The sequence below is a fragment of the Triturus cristatus genome, chromosome 5_2 (genome assembly GCF_964204655.1).
Source record: "Triturus cristatus chromosome 5_2, aTriCri1.1, whole genome shotgun sequence".
NCBI classification, from domain to species: domain Eukaryota; kingdom Metazoa; phylum Chordata; class Amphibia; order Caudata; family Salamandridae; genus Triturus; species Triturus cristatus.
In genome coordinates this window covers 907,017,206-907,037,049 of record NC_140588.1, presented here as the reverse complement: position 1 = coordinate 907,037,049, position 19,844 = coordinate 907,017,206, and the positions used below count along the sequence as shown (strand labels likewise).

Here is a 19,844-nt window from a genome sequence, read left to right as displayed (position 1 = left end):
ATGTGAGCTGAGGTGTAAATATGAAGGCACAGACCACAGAGTAAATCAATGAAGCTCCAAAATTCAATCATTGTCTCTATGGGAATTTAGATATGCGAGAGACCTGACTTAACTGAGGGCAGTCCTTTGTCATCCAGGAGTATGGCTAACTTGAGATTTTGTGCTGACAGCATGTACCATGTCATTGGTATCACGCTTACTACAGAATTCGCTATTTTTTTTTTTGTCTGTCTAGTGTGTTTTTTCTTTTTCCAGATAGATACTTCTACCTACAGATTCCTCTCCTGTTGATTAATCCCAGGCGTCAGACTGGATCCAGAAAGCTTCAAAACTCTGTTATGCTGGTAGGGTGCCCTGGGTTTGTATGTATGCTAGAAATGATGTCAGAAGAAGTCCTCAAAGCCTTATAGTGCTCGGCCCAGTGCCAGAACGCGCATTCCATTTTTTCACACCAACATGGATCCGGAGCTCATTCTCTGAGACTGATTGATATTTTTTCCTTGTACCCCAAAAAATGTAAAGAGGTAATGTTATGTCTCCCCTGAAGGTATCGGGCTTCACAGATTGTTAGGTCTGCCAGGGACAAAAGTCCATCACCAACCACCACTCTGTTTTTTTTTTTTTGGTGCTTGGGATCGTATCATAACTCCAAATCCTGCAAGTCCTGCCTCAGCATGAACCCCAAAGCAATCAAGGAACAGGAAGTCAAACTTTCCATGGCTCGGTCCTGCAACAAAGAGAGGAAGACATCGTTAATGGTTCTGTTGAGGTCATCTTCCGCCCAGTCCTCCAATAAAACGAATAATCATAAGAAGCTCAATAAACCTTCTCTGGGTAAGTTTCCTAGGCACATTCCGACTCCACAGGATTTTTATCCCCGGAGGCACAGTTAGTAGTGGTGATGTCTGATTCTCCACCCCACCTCCTTCCCTGTCGGTTATACCGTATTACTGGGATTTTCAGTCACTGGGGTCTGATCCAGCAGCATTTCTGAACGCTATATTCAGTATCTTTCTTTGGGCCTTTGGACCACATGGCATGCCCATGGTTTTTTTTTTTGCCCATGTTCATGCTTTCCACTGGTGCCTTTCAGAGCCAAATCTCGGGTGGCCACTGTCTGTTAGGAACCCCTCTTGACAGCAGCACAGAGATACTCTTCCCCATCTCTGCCACTGTGGCCCACTTCGCCTCAGAGGCCACAACTCTGCCTCCCCCCTCCATCATCGGTGTCACCGACCCTGGACTAGGTGCCACCGATGCTGCTTTGGGCCCCTGTCCTCTCCCCCCAATCGCTGAACCAATGCCATAGCACAAATGCATTGGAGATGACTAACGACAGCGGAAGAGGTATACTGCAATAAAGCGATATCCTGTGGCCAAACAGTTGATGAGCTCTTTGGCTCTGATTTTAATCCCTCAACTGTTATGGGATTGGGGTAAGCCTCTGATCAGCTGGATGAATTTGCAGGCATTTAATCAGCCAGCAGCCTGGATACCTCCCGAGAAGTGGAAACGGAGTTCCTATTGGGGCGTCCACCCCAGAAATCACGGCCTTCTACACGGTGGTGATGAATGCTGCTGAGGTGCTAGACACATGCCACTTCCCTCTGTGGATGTCCTTACAGAGGTCCTGCCACCTACTCAGCACTCCGGAGCCCTTTCTCCCCTACAATGATGCCTTATTGGAACCAGACCTGGCGACTTGGTAGAAGTTACTTCAGCGCTGGCACTGAATAGACTAGTGATGAGGTGCTATTGGCTTTCACCTGGAAACCCACCCTTTTTTCCACCCAGCCATCCCCAGAGAGCCTAGTTATCCAGGTCTCTTGTTGTTCGGGGCAAGTGTCAGGGACTTTTCCTATGACACCATCAGACAGGGAATCCAACCATCTGGAGACTTGGGGTAAGAGTTTTCTTCGCCTAAAGTATGGCATTAAAATCTTTGAATGTCACTTGCCTGCCATCGAGGTATATTTGTACTCTGGCTGGGCTATATCCCGTAGTCATTCCCCAGATCCCCAGTGATCTTAAATCCCACTTTTCAGAAGTCATCTAAGATGGCAAAAAGACTTTGCGCCTCATCAGTTTGATCTCAACATTGCAGACTCTGTGGCCAATTTATTTTGCGATAATGTGAACTCTGCAACATGCTAGATCGTTTTGAGTCTTCTCTAGAGGTTTAAGCATTTGCCAACACCAGTCCACCCCGACACAGGTGCAACAGTCTAAAAAACATCTGTTTAAACAATACACAGGAAGGCCAGAAATACAGCCATGGATCGGTGTCTTCAGTCTCCTCTCCTGCACCCCAAGGAAAGCACGCCTAGTTTGCTTCTACAGCACACCAGGGGCTTGTAGAAGGCCCGGTATGCTCCTTCTGTTGAGCCTGGAAGGCAATTACTTGAAACCAGTGTCACATTCAGGTAATAGAAATGAGGTATACTCTACCCTTGCCACAGGCTCCCCCTGTCCGAAGGCCATCTTTCGATTTTTGTAGCAAGACGTATCTGTGATCTCACTGAAAGTCGAGTTAGTGCCAGTGTCGGAGATTGGGCAAGGATGCTATTCATGATACTACCTTGTTCATAAGAAGGATGCAGTCTGCATCTGATCCTAAACCTCTGGGTCCTGAACCTCTACCTCAGGAAGGAGAAGTTAAAGATATTGACCCTTGCTCAGGTCCTGTTGGTGTTGGAAACTAGGAACTGGATGGTATCTTAGTGTCTCTATACTTGTAGGATGCATATTACACATCCAGGCCCTGCAGTCACAACAGATGTACCTGCGTTTTGTGGTGGGTTCCACCCATTACCAATTTGCAGAACTTCCATTTGGTTTGACATCTGCACCTTGAGTCTTCATCCAAGGTGATGGCGGTGGTTGCGGCTCATCTCAGATGGTCGGGTAGTCCAGCATCATAGTCTTTATTTGGATACAATGGCCATAAAAGAGCATGTTGAAACAGTGCATAAAATGAATAAAATAATAAAATCATGAATGCTAATCTTTCAGTTTATAAAAACTTTCATACAAATATAGCACATTGCATATAAAAAGAAATCCAATTTTGGACAATTTAAAACCATGCCAGAATAAAGTTGCAATATAAAATGTTAAAATAACAGCAGAAGATATAACCCAATCGATCTGCTAGGCATACTTTTCTGCCAAGCCTCCACATGTGCATCAAGAACTGAGGGACAGCAAATGCGATACATTGCCTAGTGTTCCTCCTTAGTATTCTATACGTGGTCCTATAATTTCTAAAACCCAAGTTACGGCAGACTGTTAAATCCACTTCCTTCTAATACCTTGATATTTTGAACAGAAAAATGCAACATGTTCAGCCATTTCCATCACTTGGGGACAGAAAGAGCAGAATCTGTCAGAATAATGGGCGTCATGTTTCCATTTAGCTGTGAAGGAGAAGGTAGGCAAAGTTCCTATGCAAAATTTAATACATAAAGTCTGCGCAAGGGGGCGGGGGGAAAGGATCAATCTCATCCACAAACTCCACCAGATAATCAATTTGAACTCCATAAAGGAGGCAATGAGGGATCTAGCACTAAGAGGCTGTAGAATTAAGTTGTCTCTATAGTGCCAATAGGCACCTTTTAACTCTGGCTTTGATACCCAATCTGACCCAGTCAATATTTGATAGTCTGAAGCCAGGTGATTTTACAGGCCCCAGGCTGCCCCAGAACACCTTCTAAGGCCCTACGAAATGGCATGACCTCTGGGACTACCCATATTCTCGGCCAATACAACAGTTTTAACCCAGTTATGTCATTAATGTGTCTAAGACCATAGTTTAACCGTACAGGGAAAAGTGGGGTACTGGCTGGTAGATTACTTAAGTGCCTCATAAATTTGGTATCTTTTAGCGCAAGAGCTGTAGTATCTTGAAAACCCCAGAGTTCTCAACCATACAAAATAGCCCCTGGGGCCTAACATTTATATATTTTGAAAGCTGGAGTTATTGGGCGAAAAAAAGAGCTGTGTTTGGCCCTCATGATGTCCCCACAATATTGCTCTAATTTGAGCCTGCGCATCTGAACATGAGGTGACCAATCAAATAGATAATCAAGCACCTGAACTCTCTCAAGAGCTATGCCGTTAAGAGTGGGGTTAGAACAGGATGTTGGACAGGGTTTAAAAATCATGTATTTGGTCTTGCGAGGGTTATTCTCCAGCCCCCGCTGCCTGCAGAAGGACCCCAAACAATCCAGAAGTTTCTGGATTCCCATAGCGCTGGGAATCTTAGCCCCAGCAAGACACGGGCATCACCCTTACATTTCCTCGAGTTGAGACACCAAAACATTAATGTAAATAAGGGAGAGGGTCGGTGCCCGGGCTGTCGCTACTCTGTGGTCAGGGAGGCCAGCATGGATGGAGCAGACCTGAATACCTCCCCATGTAGGACTGGGGACAGTAAGAGGGTGGGGGTTGGACCGGAGGTTGGTCCCTATGACACACAGATCCAAGCCTCAATCCTTGCCTCACAGGCAAACTTAGGGAATCACTTGTTGGGGATCCTCTTAAACGCACGTTCCGTGACAAAACATACAGTAGAACTGGAGCTGCTGCTAACGGCGCATTCCCCTGATTTGGCCTTTATTACAGAAATGTGGACAAGCGCGGCCTCCTGCCCTGACTGGAACACAGCTTTGCCCCCAGGGTATGCGTTACACTGTCTGGATAGAAACGTCGGCAGAGGGGGCGGCTTAGCTATCATCTATAGAGACCACCTGAAGTTGCAGGTCGCGGTGGTTGAAAACTTGTACGCTGAAGCATTACAATTCAGTATATTTTCAAAAGATATAACTGTCTCCCATGGGCGTATGGTCTATAGACCACCTGGACCACGGGCCGTTTTTTGGGGGGCCCTACAAAAACATTTGGAGTCCTGCACTAAGTTTGACCCTTATATTATTCTTGAGGACATCAATTTTCATCTGGAGGTCAAGAACCATTCGGATACTGCCAGATTGTTGGATAGTATGGAGGGATATGGACTCCATCAGTTGGTTTCCGACCCGACCCACATGGTGGGGGGACATACGCTAGATGGTCTATTCTCCAGCCATCCTGACCTATATCTTGGGACAGAAGCTCTCCCATGGACTGATCATTGGGCTGTGCTATTTAGTGTGGGAGTTAAGACTAGACCCATAGGGGGTCCGCAGAGACCTGCCAGAATCATGTTTAGGAGATGGAGTAGAGTCACACATTCATGCCCTTCTCGAGGCGCTGGGTACCCCCCACCCCGGACACTAATAATGACACAGCCGCTGCGCAGTTTACAGACTGGATCACTAATGCTGTCAACCAGGTCGCCCCCCTCCAGGTAGCTACCCAGAACAGACGTCCACCTGGTGCCCCTTGGTATGGCCCAGAGTTGAAACGTCTCAAGGTTGAATGCAGGCGGCAGGAACGGTTGTGGAGAGGAAGTTATGACAAGACCTGTAAGCAAGCCTATGGTAAGGCGTTCAACTATAAGCTTGCCATTCAGAATGCTAAGAGGGATTACTTCTCTCGGAAAATCTCGGAGGCAGGAAATTCGACTAAGGAACTTTTTAAAACAGCATCTTTTCTGGCGAATTCCCAACAGACGAGCTGGTTCAGACCGGATCAGTTGTTCTGCGATCAGCTAGCCGATTTCTTTAAGAACAAGGATACTACCATCTATGCTGATCTGCTAAACACCGTAGGTCTCCCGTCTCCTCCTCAGGAGATATCCAGCTGTAGCCTGTCAACTATTCCTCCCTTATCCAGAGATCAGCTCAGGATACTATTAGGCTCCATAAAATCGGGTGCTGCATCAGACCCCTGTCCTCCCCATATTTTACATCAGGCTACCGATAAGGTCATACCTACTCTTACGGCTCTGATTAACCAAGTACTAGCCGCTGGACTCTATCCAAGAACATGGAAAAAGGCGAGTGTAAAACCCCTTCGGAAGAAATCCTCGCTTGACCCCGCGGAATTCTCTAGTTACCGTCCTATTTCCGGCCTTCCTCTAGTGGTTAAAATCGCCGAGAAGGCCATAAACCAGAGTCTGATGGAGTATCTTGATAAGAATGATGTACTGGATAGGTCCCAGCACGGCTTCCGACCTAGACACTCCACTGAATCGGCTCTTATAACCACAGCTGAGGGGATTCGAGCTGCAGTGGACGGAGGGGGGCGAGCGGTGCTTGTCCTCCTGGACCTGTACGCTGCGTTCGATACCGTTAACCATGAGGTACTGCTCCAGCGTCTAAAGGGAGTTGGGATTGTGGACCGTGCTTTGGCTCTTTTGGCGTCCTTTTTGGACAATCGTACACAAAGCCTGCAGTGGTCCGGGCTACATTCGGCCAACTTTTCTCTACCATGCGGAGTTCCACAAGGGTCGGCTCTATCTCCGACCCTCTTTAACATCTATGTCAGACCACTGGCTAGTTTGGTCAGACGACTTGGGTTCACGCTGGTATCCTATGCGGACGATTCGCAGTTAGTAATATCAACTGTGGATCACCCTGACCAAACAGCGGCCAAGTTTCATGCTTGTCTTCTTGACGTGATGGACTGGATGCGTCGGAGCTTTTTAAAAATCAACAGTGAAAAGACTGAAGTGATGGAGTTTGGGAAAGGTCCCTCAATTTGGAACTCCCTCTGGTGGCCGGCGGAGGCTGGGCAATGCCCCCTCCCGGTCACTAAGGTAAGGAACCTGGGTGTGATTTTTGATGACAAACTAGATATGTCTGCCCAGGTCAACAGCTTAACGTCGTCATGCTTCTTTCTCTTAAAAACTCTGCGGAAAATTTTCCCTTCTATTCCTCTGGCGCTCCAGAAGACTGTGATGGCCACTTTGTTTATGTCCAGACTGGACTACTGCAACGCCATGTTTTTGGGGATGGATAAGTTTCAGGTGGGAAAAATCCGGTCCCTGCAGAATGCTGCAGTTCGAGTCATTCTGAACCTGCCCAGGGGTTGCCCCACCTCTGAAGGGAGGAAATCCTTGCACTGGCTTCCGGTCCAACAGAGGATCGAGTTCAAGGCTCTCTGTTTGGTTCACCGGGCCCGTTTTGGGGGTGGCGCTAATGATGGAAGGGACAGATTTAGACCCTATTTCCCGCCTCGCGCTTTGCGGTCTGCTAACCTAGGCCTTATCTGCACTTCCAGATTTAAATTTGCGAGATGGGGTGGTCGCTCTTTTGGCACGTGTGCCGCAAGATTATGGAATCTCCCGCCTCTGGAGCTGCGACTGCAACCCAATCATGCCCTTTTCAGAAAAATGCTGAAACATCGCCTATTTCAGGTCTAACTAACATTTCTGCTCTGCTGCCTGACCTCTGCTGCCTGACCATACACACCACAGCGCCAAGACACCTTTGGTATTCGAGCGCTCTACAAGCTTCTTTTATACTTATACTACTTATACTTATACAACACACACACCTGCTTCACTCCCAGATTTACTGGAATAGGATCTGTTAACGCGCCCTGGGGCCCGCATCTAACCTGGGCATAATTATTAGAATGTAATCTAATTATAACTTTTAAAAGATAAGCAGGAAAACTTATCTTCACCAGCACCTTCCACAAGGATTCTCTGGAAACGAGATCAATGGCGGACTAAACGTCCACAAAACGCAAGTCTGTCTCCCCACAGATTGACATATTTCTAGTACAGCAACTGCAGGCGAAACACCTGGTCAATTGTTCCAAAGATTTCCCTGAAACCAGCTTGTAATGACGTCAGTACACTCATGTCGGTCATCCACTCACTCCACCTGTTCAAGATTATACGACTGAACTGCTTTTGCGAGCGGTTAATAAGGCTGATTGGGCTGTAGATGGAGGGTAAGGACTTGCAGCCCTTCTGGAATATTGGGATGTCATCAGCCCCAGCCAAGTGGGGGCATAGGTGCACCATTCAATATAGCGTTTAACAGGGAAAAGTTGGGGTACCATAAATGTCTCTATAAGACTTGAAAAGATCTTCAGGCACCTTGTCCAACCAAGTTTTGTTTGGTATGATCCAATCTAAAGCTTTATAGATCTCTGTGCAAGATACATGGTGGACCCATTGTGTTTCTGGTTCAAAGGGATACTCAACTTTAACATCACCAGTGGATTTATTACTCCCCACTTGTGTCTCCTGGCCGATAGGCGTAGCCTGGAACAGTTCTTGGAGGACATCTCTAGAGTATAACTGGGTGAAATGCTCAACCTAGACAGCAACAGAAATATTACTGTTCAATGGGGAATGCATGTTAGAATCACCATTGACTACAATGTTTCAAAAGGAACAGTAATCCGTGCCTTTAATGGCACTCACATTGAGTCCCATTTTGTGCATTCCCAGATTCTTTTTGCATTGAGCATTGTATCTTTGTAGAGCGACCTGGCTGCCTAGATGGCATCTCTGTGCCAGCTTTAATGGATCCAGAAAGGACACGTGGCTTCTCCTCAAGATTCGGTGTACCAGCAGGTTTCCTTCTTTTTGGGATACCTTTAGATTATATCAGGAATAAGTTCCTAGGGATGCAAACATGAAGTTGAAGTTGAAAGGTTTTATAGAGCGGTCTACTACCAAGCGGTTTCTTGGCGCTGAACAAAGACTATCCTGGGGAACGCAGGGAGGATACTACAATGAATAGGCCATGGAGAAGAGGTGGGCTTTAGGAGCTTTGAGAAAGTCCATGGAAATGGATCTGATGGCAAAAGGAAGTGCGTTCCAGAAGAGGGGGGCAAGGGTAGAAAATATCGAACCACCAAGTTTTTTTCTTCAGTAGCGAGGGACGCTGAGGAGGAAATGGGTAGAGGAGCGAAGGTTTCTGCCCGGGACGTAGGCATTGATCTTTGATCTAAAGAAGTCTGGAGCCGTGCCGGCCAGTGACCTAAAGATCAGGCAACCCATCTTGAATAAGGATCGCTCCAGGATGGGAAGCCAGTGAAGGGTCTTTAGGAGGGGGGTAATGTGATGGAGTTTCGGAAGCCTGTATATAAGGCGAGCTGCCTGGTTTTGGATGAGCTGCATACGGCGGCGCTCGTACGCGGGAATACCGCCATACAGGCCGTTGCCATAGTCCAGGCGGGATAGAATCATGGCCAAGATGATGAGTTTGAGGGCTTCCACAGAGAAGTAACGGGAGATTTTACGGATGATTCTAAGGGACAGGAAATGGGATGAGACCACCGAGCTGATCTGGGAGCGCATAGAGAGGTCTTGGCTGATTGTAATACCCAAGGTTTTCACAGACACAGAGGGAAGAGGAGGGGAACCGAAGGTAGGGAGCCAAAAAGCGGGGGTCCAGGGGTTAAAAGGACCACCGATAAGAACCAACTCCGTCTTGTCGGGATTCAATTTAAGTTGGTTGAGGTTCATCCAATCATAGATGAATGTCAGAGTGGAGCGGAACTTGAGAATAGAATCAGGAGAGGGGGAGAGATTGAAAATGAACTGAAGGTCATCGGCATAGTTAAATACCGTGACCTCCATTTCCTGCAAGGCGGCAATCGGGGGGATATATATAAAGATTGAAAAGGAGAGGAGAGAGAGACGAGCCCTGGGGCACCCCGCAAGAGACTGGACAGATGGGGGCGGAAAAGCCCTCCAGTCTAACGGCCTGGGTACGGTCCGTCAAGAAGGAGGTGAGCCAGGCCAGAGCCGAACCCCGAACGCCGGCGCCCCCGACACGATCTAAAAGAATAGAGTGGTCGACCGTGTCGAAGGCGGCGGACAGGTCGAGGAGGACCAGGGCCTGCGGGGAATTGATGTCAGCGCTCCTCCTGAGCTCATCCACCACGGAGAGGACAACGGACTCCGTGGAGTGAGCAGGGCGAAAACCAGCCTGGTTAGCGGCGAGGAGGTGATTATCTTCGATAAAGGTGAAGAGGCAGGAAGTGATGTAGCTCTCCAGGATCTTACTCAGGAATGGGAGTAAAGAGATGGGTCTAAAGTTCGAAAGAAGGACATGGAGTTGTGAATTGCACATAGACTCATCCTGGAGGCTATATGGTCAGAGTACACATTCTCAGCAACTACAGCAACCAGACCAGTGGACACAACCGCCAGCACTTTCCCCAAGGCTACGTCTGATTCTACCACAGTACTCCACTTGAGCCTATGCCGATTGTTGGTAGGGACCAACCCTTTACCTAGGGCTCATATAAGATGTTCTGGAGAGTGTTGCCCAGGGCTCCCAATGTTAAACCCAGAGTGTTATGGTTGCTATCTTGCCTGGGAATTACAACCATATCTACCAAGATAGGCCATAGTCTAGTATCCAACAGGATATAATCAATAAGGCTGGTGCACTGCAGACGATGGTACGTATGTCTCCCCTCCCTGTCGGATTTAGTTTGCCCATTTCACGCCCAGAGGGCATTGCTGAGTGTAAACGCATTTAGCTGTAACACATCGGCAGACCATCTCTTAACAGGAGGGAGTGTAAGACCAGGGACGGCGCAGGCTTGGTCCTCATCACCCATGGGGTCCTCATGAAGTATGGAACATGGCTCCGCTTTACAATTAAAATCACCTGCCACCATTTTAAATTAATTCACAGGCAGGTCTGCCATGAGTACCAATTGAGTCGATTACTTGAATCTCTGCATCCTTTACCCCTAAGCCTACAGTACACATGGTATAGGTAGTGTGCCCCTCCAGATGAAAAAGAAAGAGGAACACTGAATGTCTGAACTTCCCATATCAATCTCCTTAGTCATGCAAAATAGGGTGGTCTTGATAGAAATTGACAAGTTCCCCTGACGGTCTACCCTTTCCCGAGGTGGTAGCTTTCAAGGAGAAGTTGATGTTGTGGGACAAGTGACCAAGTCTCTCAGAACTAACAGATATCAAATGAGTTTATGAACAAGCCCATAGTTGGGGCATGAAAGCTTAGATGCTAAGCCAGCTACGTTCCAAGAAGAAAACTTCCTATGGTCAGGCAGGTAGGAGGAGGCATTACCCAAGTCGCATTGCTCCAAGACTAAAGGGGGTACCGGGGGCGGCCCATTACAACTGAGGGAAAGGAAACATACTGCAGGAGAGGTAATATCAAAACGGGGAGTTAATGGAGTAAAGCACCACCTTGTTGAGAGGTAGTTTGGGACTAGCGTCACTCCACACCTCTACTGGCCAAGTGACAGGAGGTTCGCTGTTACTGGTAGACAATATTCGGCGTCAGTTTATACCATCCGAGTTTGATAGCGGAAGAAATCTTTGAGGTCGAGACTGAACCCATCACCAACAACAGCCCTAGAGGGCACGGACCCGAAACCCACCCTATACCTGGGTTGCAAATGTTTTTAGAAGAAGCCCAGGGGAACAAGGTTAATGTCATCTCTCATTGTACAGGCTCTAACCCCACTCTTGACCAGCTGCTGGGACAGGCCAACCCACCCGACCCTCCTTACTAGCAGGATATTGTCATATTCAGATATTTTAAAGTTTGTGCGATGGGACCGCCTCGGACATACCTTATTTTTGAGGTGCACATCAAATCTTCACTAGTTCTTGGGGGTGGGGAGACCTATTAAAATAGTTATATAAGGTCACCAGTCAGGGGGAGGTGTAGTAGAGGCTGAGGTCACCTCTTGGTGCTCCCTATTCACAGCCCTTGGGCCTGAAGTCTGGCCCCTTGGGCCTCCTGCCCCTTCTACTCCCAGATTGAAGGACACGAATCACCTGGAGCTCGAGGTGGCAGATAAGGCCCTTCACTATCCAGTAGCCTTGTGAAAACTACTGGAGGGATGTTGCTACACTCCATATTCAGTTGTATAGGCACCAGCTGACCTGGAAGTTCATTTACAGATTAAATCAACTGGCTAATGGTAAGTTCCAGGGAACAAATCTTATCCACCAAGGTAGACATACATGCATGCACCAATGACGTGAATCTGTTCAAGATGCCATCCCAGTCAGTAGGTGAGGGTACACCATTTTCAGCAATGGATTTAGTCCAGCCCAACTCAGTCTGCAGTGAGAGAGGATGTTCAGGCTCTTTATGTCCAATACTTAGCCTGTGTCTGCTTTGTGATTTGGCGTTACCCACTTGTTTTGCGCTTTCCTGTAGCAAGAGGTTCACTGTCACTGTGGTGTGTGGTGTCAGAATTACAAAAAAGATGCATTGACGACCTGACCCACAGCTGCATCAGGCGATGGACCTGAAGAGCTTGATATAACTGTGGTGGTACGACCTACAGATTGACATGCCGGATGATACTGACCGGCAACCTGGGGCAACTCAAAAGTGCAGAGAGAGTCACCGCTCAGCCAGTTCAATCTCTTTGGAGACAATGTTAACTGCATGAGCCAAGAAGAAGTCCAGTGTTGTACCACCCAGTAGGTTGGTGGGGGCAGTAACTCTATCCCATGGGATTTTCCTTTTGTCCATTATTCTTACCAGATGTTTGAAAATCACAAATGGATATAAATTAGAAAAAAAGTGGGCGGCTAGGCTCACCAAAACCAGCAGCCAAGAGAGCTGGACCAGGCCGAGCCTCTTCAGACCAGCAATAACAAGGATAGTGAGTTGCAGGTTAAAGAGGGTGGGCCAGGCACGACCTCTTCTGGGCAATGATTGGCGTAAACGAGCCCGGTTTTCATCCGGGTGCTTCCCACGTGTACTCCCGGGTGTGTACTGCAGAAAATGAGTGCTTTTAAAGCGCCGGCCCCCTCCTCCTGGATAAAGCAAAGCCTCCTGGGGGACGTAGTTCCACCCCAGCATGTAAGGGCAAACACAGCCTCAAAGGGTGCTTCCCATGCCGTGGTAAATAAAGAGTGCTTTTAAAGCCTGAAGCACCAGCACCATGCTGGATGAAGCAAAGTCTGCTGGGAGATGTAGTCTCACCCCAGCATGTCAGGGCAAACCGTCTCAAGTGGTGCGTAATGTGCCGTGTTAATGAATAGCGCTTTTCAAGCACTAAGCATCGGCTCCCTCCTCCTGGATGAAGCAAAGCTTGCTGGGGGTCATAGTCCCACCTAAGCAGGCCAGGACAAGGTCAGGACAAACACAGTCTCAAGTGGTGAGTCCAATCTTCCCATACCTAGATGACTGGCTGCTCAAGGCAGATTCACTGGATTTGGAGATGCGCCATCTGCATTCAGCCTCATCTCTGATGTTTGACTTAGGCTTTTCAGTTAACAGACCCAAATCTCACCTGGAACCTCCCAACATCTCCTGTTCATTGGGTTGTTTCTGTACACTACCCTTCTTAGTGCCTTTCCTCTTAGAGGATTCATGTCATCCAGAAGATGGTTCCATCCTTCCTGCAAGGTGTGAGAGTTGCAGTCCAGATGGTGTTACGCCTGCTAGGTCTGCTGGCTTCCTGTATTCACCTGATCGCATATGCGTGTTGGTATATGAGGGCTGTGAAGTGGTGACTCCCAGGAGCTGGTTCAAACATGGGAGAGATCTATTGGACACAATTATAGTCTGTTGGGGCCTGCGGTGTGTGTGGTTTAATGGGGGACCGAGGCGAACCTTTGCCGGAGGATCCCGTTCAGTCCCTCTCCAACCCTGGCCACAGTAGTAAGAGACACCTTGACCCTAGGGCAGAGGCCTTCAAACTTTTTGATGCAGAGACTCCCCTGTGAAAATGTGTTAGGCGTAAGGAGCCCCCTCCTGACAAAAAATTCTAGAACTTGGTACTCATCATCATTGATAGCTATTGACAACCATATACGCCCCCAATTCCCACAGCAAATAATTTTTACAGTGGGGAAATAATATTAAACAGTGTTTCGCAAACCAAAGGTCAGTGAGCGTGGGGACGTGGTCAAAGGTGTGGCTAAACACAAAGGGCCTAATTTATGAAGAATTGGCGTAGTGCAATGCCCCAAGTCTTCTAGCTGCGCTGCCCTACGCCAATGTGAAAGGGCAAGAATGCACCATAATTATGAAATCTGGTGCATTCCTGTCCCATCCCCCTACGCTGGTGCACAAATTGCTGCCTAGCGCAAACATAGACGTTACCAGAAGGGTAAACTCAATTAGTGTCACTGGGACCTGGGTATGCGACAGTACAGTATGGGAATGGTCCCAGCACAAAATTATTCACCATAACTACAACATAAAGAAATAAAGAAACATATAAGACAAACGCATCTCAAATTTAGACAGTTCAATGTTATTTAATCACAATGAACATACGATAGGATCAAGACATTGATATAAATAAGTGCCCCAAATGGAAAGGAAAGGGGTGTTTGAAGAGGGGTTTGGTGATAGAAGTGAAGGTGAAAGGGTATATAGAAAAAGTAAGGTGCAAATCTCGTAATTCTCAATAAGAAATAAAAAACGGCTCAACCTTAAGCCACATGAATTGAAACAATGTCAATATGATGCGTAACCATGCTTAAAATGCTATCACAGTGCAGAATCACTGTTGATTGAGCTGGCGAGCAATAGAGATGTCGACGTTTCGATCCCAAAATACTGTAGGTTTCTAAATTCCTTACGGGGGGTCTTCCTCAGGACGGAAGTGAGTGGGAAGGAAGGGCACCTAAGATTTTAAATAAAACTAGGGGACTTAATTCTGGGAAAAACATAAGTGTCCCGTTTAAGTAAAACGGGACAAAACAAAACCTAATTACCATAAATTGTCCCACGGTGGGAAATGATCATGGAGATAGTGGGCACGTAGGCCCCAAAGCATAAGAGAATGGAAAGTGGCACCTGTAGCAGGAATGCAATGCACAGGCTGTCAAAGACCATCCCATCGTTAAAACAAAGTGGCATATCAACGAATAAGTATGTAATATTATAAATGAAAACTCACTTAGATAGGGCAAATCACTATCATCTCCCTTCCAATTACATCTGTGTGTAGCCACCTTAGTTGGCCAGACCTCAAGAATTACTCCCAATGGTTATAATTATCTGGAAAGCAAAGGACCCAGAACTTAATGATTCTTAAAAATCAAAATCTGAGCAATGCGCAAAATCGACTGAGATAAGTCAGTGCAAAATGGTGATAAGCAGCAAATACTGCACGCCTGAATTACCTTGGAAAAGGAAGTAATCAATGTGCCGTCCTTTCAGGGTTAAGATCTAAAATACAGAAGCGGTATTGCTGTATAAGAACAAACCCACAGTTAGAACCAGTGTTAAAGAATGTCAAAATGGTCTGCAGACATGTAATTCCTCTAAAAAACCTCACCGGAGCTCAGCAAGAGTTGCTCCGTCGAGTGGAAGGGAACCGGATTTGTGCCAAAGCTGCTCGTTATGTGCAGAGGCTCTGCCGAACACGCGCGACGCGCGGTGACAGACGCTAGATGCTTGTCAAAAATGACGAGTCATCGTGTCAAAAAAGGAAGACAGACTCTGCCTGGCCTCTCATGAAAAAGATGTCATGGGTTGATATGAACAGCCTCAATGTGATGTATAATTGGAGGGCTGATAAAAGATGGCCTAATTAAAAAACCTATGAATATTATTTAAAGCTCACTGAATGACACGTACCTCTCACACAGGAGGGTAAAGTGTCAGCCAGATCAATTACACAAAGTAACATGCTGGGTAGCATGTGAGGAAATCAAAGACGCATAGGTATCAAAAGACTGTGTACATTCACGTTATTGCAGATATCTATTCAGATACAGGGTATACATAGCCTCAATATATAATCGATCTTAAAGTAATGTTAAGACAGACACATACCTCTCACACAGGAGGGTAAACTGAATCTGTTGTATTAGAATGCCATGTAACATATAAATAGTAAAACTAAGTACATTGTCGGTATTGTAGTTATCTTATTGGAATATAGACAGAGACCTGCACATATTACTGCTGTAGATTGAGATGCAAGAACAAGGTATTACACAGTGTAAATGCCAACAACCAATTTCAAATTTAATACACCTACATCTGTACATATGGAATCTGGATATGTTCTTAAAGGGGGTGCTACACCCAGGGAGTTATTATCCAAGTGTGCTACATACGACCTCTAAAAAGCCTCTCCACTGATCTAGAACGAGGATTGTCATCAACATGTGAGGGTGCTGGTTGTGTGTGTCTGATATATGTCACGCAATGCCCATGAAATGCCTACTTGACAGAGTAAGGTGACGAAGCGACTTGCGCTGCTTTGTCTTGCTCCATATCTATGAGGCCATGCAGGGATCACTTTGCGTTGCCTCCTAGATATGATTCAGACGCTTGTGCTGCCAGAGTTTCAAAAGAGTGACGCTCCCGTGGCGCAAGCCTCTCATAAATCAGCCCCAAAATACTTTGTTAGTTTTTAAGGTCTTTTACCATCAGGTGGCTACATATAAAATAATGGGTAGCTTAAATCAAAAATTAATTTTAAATGTTGTTAAGTTGATGCACTGCAGAGGTCTGTGTGTAACCATAGAGCCACAGAAATAAATTTGGTTGGTGCAGTGGAGAATAGTGACAGAAATCACTGACTTGCATTCCACACATTATAAGATAGACTGCTACAAACTGTGCAAATAGCTTTAGGATAAAATGGAGCATCCAAACTGTAGATTTTAGTAATACCAGACCATAAGTTACGCAATTAATTTTTTTGCATAACTGTCCTTTCAACGCCTCCTCAGAGGTACTAAGCGTTGTGTAAATACAATTACAAGCATGCACTTCACAGCCCAGTTGATAACTCTTCCTACTCCCACTAAAAAAATCTTTGCCATCATAATGCTTGGAGTGATTCCAGTAATTAAAGCCAGAACCTCTCACAAGCACCCTTTACATTTGCAGATGAACTCAGAATGCACATTTGCATTTCATTCAGGCACGTTTGCACAAAGGATTGTTTTACCTGTCTGTCCGGCCTCTTTGTTTCACAGCACAAGAGACTCAATTAACTTTAGCTGAAGCATTTAAGGATCTGAATGAAGCATCCCGGGCGTTTGTCTTTTCCAAAAGGAAGAGCACATGTTTTGGATTCAAGGCAGAAGTGATGCCTGGACATGCGTGACCCCCTTCCCAGGACTTTACAGCCCCCCTGGTGGTCACGACCCACAGATTGAAGACCTCTGCCCTAGGGTGAGGAGTAAGTCTGGAGAGTACGGATCTCTGGAAGAGGTGGTGCTTCATATCAACTGTGGGTGATTCAGCTGGCACGCAAGGCCTTCCTCCCATCCATTCAAGGTTGGTATTTGATATTTATTAATTTATAAATCACCTGAATCACCCCCAAGTGGTATCTTCGCGCTATAGAATTGCTACAGCCAGCCACAGAAGAGGAGCAAATTAGAACAAGCATTGACATAGCCAATAGGTCTCGCCTTTGGGACCTTATAAGTGTTTAGCCAAGCAACACTTGATGTTGTTGCACCAATGATATTGTGCTGGATAACTAAACACTTCTAAGGTCCCAAAGGCGAGACCTATTGGCTATGCCAATGCTTGTTTCATTTGTGCCCTGTTAACAAATATAACTCAATTATCCTGCACTGCACGTCAAGTCGGCAGACGTAAAAAGTCCATTATCATGAAGCCAGAAGAACAAATGGACAGTTATATCTGAATGTGCAAGTAAACAATAAAGCGCAATCAGAAAAATGACATTTAAAATTACAAAATAACAATACAACTGTAGAAACGAGGAGTTAAAAGTGTAATCCTCTCGCCATGTAAAAACGTTAATTAGATTTCACTTTGGGTAAGACGGATCTACAAAGGCAAGTTAATAGTGCTGTAAACCTACTGTATTTTCTTTCACGCTGTGCCCACTGTCAACATACGTGGCCATAATGGCACTTTAAAGATGGTGGACGAAGAGCCATACCCTGGTAGTACTGAATCAATAAAAAATACCTCATTTTGAATACATCACACTAAACACTGTGAAGGTTTACGCCCAGATTTGTACACAGGGCAGAGGAGATTCTGTACAGGGAAAACACTTTGGGCATGCACTCCCTGCCTCCTAAGCTATAACTCATCTCAGACGTCATCCGGTGCGGATATGTAGTTTTCCTGTCTACAAGTGATTTAACATGTCATCGAGTTTTCAGAGGCGTGATATACTGAGGGCACTCATGGTCACAAAAACACTGACTGATAGGGCCTTTCAAAAGTGCATATTCTGAAAGCTGGCCTATAACCTGCGTGCCATCTCTGTTCATAGGTAGACACCCGCCTGTGGGTTGCAGTGGTCTTCCTCTATAAAGGTGAAGAATATCAGCCATAGGTAAAAGCAGTATAAATTGAGGGAAACGTTAACATTTGCAGAAATACATTTACATTTCTGTGGAAAAAAGGAATATAAAACCCCAAAAGCCTACGGAAGGGACGATGAAAAATCACACTAATTGTTCTGATAGATGCAAAAAACATGAAACAAGCACTAAAACACAAGCGCGGCCGCGAAAGTTAACTGAAAGGGGGAGCAGGAGGTGAGCCTGCGAGTGGTGCGCTTGCGTGCACCTGAAAGAGCGACGGCTAAAGGCCCTGAGAGGAAAGCCAGATGGTGCCTGTGCGCGTTACTGTGCGCATAACCGCTCGCTCTAGGCCACACAAAAAGCTGTGGTCGGCTTTTTAAAGCCCACTTACTAAAAGTCTCGCCAGTGCAGCGCATGCGCTGGCTCAGGCGAGACCTAACAATGAGATTTTTAGAAGCCTTCTGAACTGTAAATGTTCTGGGCATTGTCGCAAGTGGATGGGAAGTTGGTTCCAATAAGAAGGAGCTAGGTGGGAGAAAGCTTTACCACCTAGGTGAGATTTGTTTATAGCGTGGAGTAAGAAGTAAAGATTTGGTCCCTGATCGAAGGGACCTAAGTGGCAGATATTTGGTAAATTTATCTGCTAGGAAACTGGGACTTGGCCATTCAAAGATTTGTGGACAATGCAGCAGATCTTAAGTCTGAACCGCTTCCGCACCGGAAGCCAATGCAATTGTTGCAGAAGAGGGAAGAAGGCCATTCAGGTGGAGCATTGGAGATCAAATGAGCCGCTGTGTTCTGGACTACTTGCAATCTATTTAAGGAGGCTTCATTAGCTGAAATCAGCAAAGCATTGCAGTAGTCCAGGCGGCTTAGCACCAGTGCCTGGATAAGAGTTTTTCGAGTAGTTCAAGGTAAGAAGGGTAATACTCTTCGGAGAAGACTTAAGACATGGAAGCATGCGTCAGCAGTTCCTTCATTATCAATTTCTGATCCAGGCGGACTCCCAGATTTTTAACCACTAGTTTAGGAGTCGGCGCAGTGCCCAGTTCCTCTGGCCACCATCTTGGGGGCCACCTCACCGATGCATCTCTGAACAACATGATCTCAGTTTTCACCGCGTTAAGCTGGAGAAAGTTATCACTCATCCAGCCAGCGATGGCCATCATGCCCGCCGAAAAAGCAGACTGGACATTGGGATTGTTTTTATCAAAGGAAAGTAGGAGCTGAGTATCGTCAGCGTAAGATATTGGGGCAAATCCTAAATTTCTTAGTAATCCCGCTAAGGGAGCAACATATATGTTAAATAAGGTGGGGCTATGTCAGGAGCCCTGAGGTACTCCCTTAGTCAGTCTTGTAGTCTTAGAACGGAAAGGGCCTAGGTTAATAGTCTGAGTTCTATCAGACAGAAAACTCAACATCCGTTGTAGAGCTTTCCCTTGGAGGCCAATTTCCCGAAGTCTCCTGAGCAGAGTCTGATGGGAAATCGTGTCGAAGGATGCCGATATATCAAGCAGCACTAGAAGCACTGCTTGTCTGTTGTCTAGGGATATTCTGATGTTGTCGGTGACAGCAATCAAAGCCGACTCCGTACTATATCTTGGTCTAAAGCCTGACTGAGATGGATCACGGCAGCTCGAAGCTTCGACAAAGTCAGACAGATGTTTATTGATATGTTTTTCTTATATCTTGCTCAGGAGAGGTAGCAATGAAA

General features: G+C 46.3%; 1 long non-coding RNA gene across 1 annotated transcript; it reads right to left on the bottom strand.

Annotated features, from left to right (window-relative positions):
* Positions 1 to 58: 58 nt before the first annotated feature.
* On the bottom strand, positions 59 to 15,229 carry LOC146829407 (uncharacterized). The gene is made up of 4 exons (XR_014962239.1): positions 15,154 to 15,229; positions 14,999 to 15,044; positions 2,783 to 2,922; positions 59 to 727 (listed from the first exon to the last, which is right to left on the bottom strand). It is a non-coding gene; the product is annotated as an uncharacterized LOC146829407 (long non-coding RNA).
* Between the last annotated feature and the right edge of the window lie 4,615 nt (positions 15,230 to 19,844).